Raw genomic sequence first — 3652 nt, 5'->3', positions numbered from 1 at the left:
TAAATAAAAATACTTAATAGCATGGCGATACATTTATACAAAACTTCTACCCCGAGCACACGCAATGGAACTGTAGACAGCAACCCCCCAGGTTCCAAATTAAACCTATTTCGTGAATTAATAAACGAAATGCAAAAAAAAAAAAAAAAATCAGTTTCGTTCATATTAATTCACGAAATACAAAAAAAATAAAAATAAACCTCTTTCGTGAATTAATGAACGAAATGCAAAAAAAAAAAAAAAAAATTGTTGCATTTCGCTACAAGTGTAGCGAAATGCAACTATGAACAGTGCTAATTGTGGGTATTTCGTTGGATAACCAACGAAATACCCATTGTGGTATAAAAAAAAAAGGTAGCCTATTTTGGGCTAATGGATGCAAAAATAAGCCATTTTGGCTCCGGACTCAGATAATATATGCCTAATGTACATTAGAATGTAAATGAACAAAAATGCTCCTAATTGTAATCAAAAGATTAAAAGCAAAACTACTAGGATAATTAGATAAATAGCTCCCTAAACTTGACAAGTTATACATTTTAACTTTATTGGTGACCATTTACACACTTTAACTTGACAGTAATGTGTGCAGAAAACACCTCATGCTGACTTGGAAAATATTGTGTATTGCACCTACATCTCACCGCGTGAAGGACATCAGTTATGTTTTCTCTATTTTTTTCCCAATTAAACCACTTCCTTATTCTTCCTTACTTTTCTCGGAGGAAATTTCTGGAAAAATAAAAAGAAGTATAGAAATGGGGTTGAGTTTTCTTATTTAAATTTTTCCATTTCGGGTTATGAATTTTCTTCTTCGGCCGTCAATTGGGAAAGGAACCGCAAAAGGGGAGTTGGAAAAAACTGATAACGATGGTTATTTGGGAGAAAAATGTATATGTTGTTGACAGTTTTCTCAAGAAAGAGGAAGTGAAAGGTCTTTGGTTAAAAAAAACCATAGTGCACTGGCTCTCTCTTCTCTTCTCCCAGGCGATGGAGAAACCTTAGAGCAGCATGGTTGCAACGCCCTCTCCCCAGCCTTGGTTGTGGGAGAGACAAATCCAACCCCTGATACATCCACTTCTTATGCAACTCTCCTAAATCCTAAACAACCTGCCCAAGTTAACACAAAAACTATACTAAAACCAATAGAAAAAGTTCATGGAGAACCTACTATCACGTTTTCAATGGAGGAAAGGCAAGACTTTGTGATCGAAGAAGAATTGCATCAAGCAGTGGTATTTAAATTATCATATGGTGTTGCACCTCATTTTTACCGAAGGCTAAAAAAAGCACAACTTATAGAGATCTGAAATAATTAATTATGTACAGAGTCGCCACCTAGCATTTAAGGTATACTAGGGTACCTATAAATTATTAATATATGCAGCTTAACATGGTCTACGAAAATAAGTGAGATTCTAGGTAAGGGTTCAAATTATTCCGAAGGGAAGGTGTTAGGCATCCTTCAGAATCCACAAATGTGGTTCCCGGCTGGACCAATTTAACTATTCGAGGGATGTGTAAAAAGGCTTGATTATTATTTACAAAAATTAGTAGAGTTTAGACTAAAGAATAACTAATATGACTATTCACATAAATAATCGTGCAATACGTATTTTATACATATGTGATATAATAATTATTTTAAAAAAAAAGTTATGTGCAACTTAAAGGCTTGGGTATGTGAAAAGGGTATAAGGAATGGACATGAAATTATTTTGCACTCAAGGTGAGTTAACTAATTTAACTAGCTAAGTATGTACGCCTAATCAATTAATTGTGAGAGTACATTCTAAAGCCTAAATATTGAGGCAAATCACCCTATTTATTTACTTAAGTGTGCTAAGCTATTAAATTAAAACTCTAGCGAAACATGATAACTATAAGAATATTAGCTACGAAAATAATAACTGCCTAATATTGATTTTTCTAAAACACATAAAATTTAAATCACCTAAGCAGATCATAAATAAATACCATCAACTTGCACCCTAAAAAGTAAAGTTTCACTATATTTTATGTTTGTATAATTTAATAATGTAAAATATATATATATATATATATATATATATATATATATATATAAACAGAGAATTTAAGAAGCTATTTGAACTTCTTTTGAGTGTCATCTTCAAAAAGTAACTCCAGATACCTGCGTGAGACTTAATAAAAATGTTAGTAAGAAAATAAATAACTCTTGGATGAATTAAAGAAATAATGAATAAACTTAAAATAAAAAACCCGTCTTTGTACATGGAAGGCCTTGGAAATCGACGAAAATTTCTTCATCGGCCATAAGTATTAAAATGACTCCGGGTTATTCGATGTCACGTAAATTGTAAACAATTTTTTTTTAAAAAGATCTTGAAAACTGAAAAATGTTTTTCTTCAACTGATTAAGTAAAAACAGTGTGAGCTTGAAGCTTATAGTGTCATTCCCAATAAATGAAGATGAAGTCAACATTAATGAATGTGAAAAAGAGAAAAAAAAAAGATGTACCAAACAGAACCAAGGATGGCTCAGTGGTTAAGCACCTCCACCCACGACCGGTAGGTCCTGGGTTCGAGTCACACTGGAGGGGAAGTGTGGAAACACTATAAATCCTCCAAAAATGGGAGGGGAAGAAAAAAAAAAAAAAAAACCCGTAGAACTTTAATCAACGAAAGCTTACCTCCATTCTTAAAATCTCCATTAACCAAACAATAATTTACTAGGAAAAAAAAAAAAAAAGGAGGAAAACGCACAGTTTCACAATATTTCCACTTCTGACTATCAAAGCAAAGAACAAATCAGAAAATTTAAAATACAACCAATAACCAAGTTAGCAACAATATAGTAGTATATAGTACAATACTAATCATATACACATGAATGCACGTGAATGCACAGTGTTACAACTTACAAAGGAAAAAGAAAAAAGTGTTTACAAAGACAAAAATATAAGTTAAAAGTCAGAGACTTAAAAGGCTTTTACGTCGAATCCTATATTTTCTTAGCTTTTGTTTTGTTTCTTTCCCCAACCCTTTCTTCTGTTCATTTATTCCGTTTCACTGCTAGTATAGTTTACGCCTTGCAAAAATAAATAAATAAAAAAAAAAGAAAAAAAAAGCAAAGGGTCGTTGGTTGGTGGCGATTTGGTTGTTGGCTGCTTGGGTTCACCGGAGCAGCGAAGGAGATGAGGACGAGAAGGGGGGGACTATTTTGGGTTGCTCCGGCGATGTGAGTTCGCCGGAGAAGGCGGCAGAGAGGCAGCTGGAAAGAGGGGTGAAGGGAGGAGAGAAATGGGGGCAGTGGCGTCATTGGCGGTACTGGGTTGGCGAGGACAGAGGAAAATGGTGGTGTAGTTGGGTGAATCGCCGGAGCTCCGAGCTCCGGCGTGGTGTGACGGCGGCTAGGGAGAAATGGGGGGGAAAATGTTTAGGTTTTTTTAGAGAGAGAGAGAAAAAAAATCTGAGGTTCTTTTGTGCTTGTGTGTGTATGTGTAAATATATGTAGAACATGAATACCCCTCCTTTTCTTATAATGCAAAATGGCCCCTTATTTTGTCCAAAGAATAGAAGATTGCACCCTTTTGTCTCCTCAATGCTTACCTTAATCCCTTTTTAAAAAAAATGATGAAACCTTGACTTGATCGGATTTTACTCTGCGTTT

The sequence above is a fragment of the Lycium barbarum genome, chromosome 2, assembly GCF_019175385.1.
Source record: "Lycium barbarum isolate Lr01 chromosome 2, ASM1917538v2, whole genome shotgun sequence".
NCBI classification, from domain to species: Eukaryota; Viridiplantae; Streptophyta; class Magnoliopsida; order Solanales; family Solanaceae; genus Lycium; species Lycium barbarum.
This window is presented reverse-complemented; position numbering follows the sequence as displayed.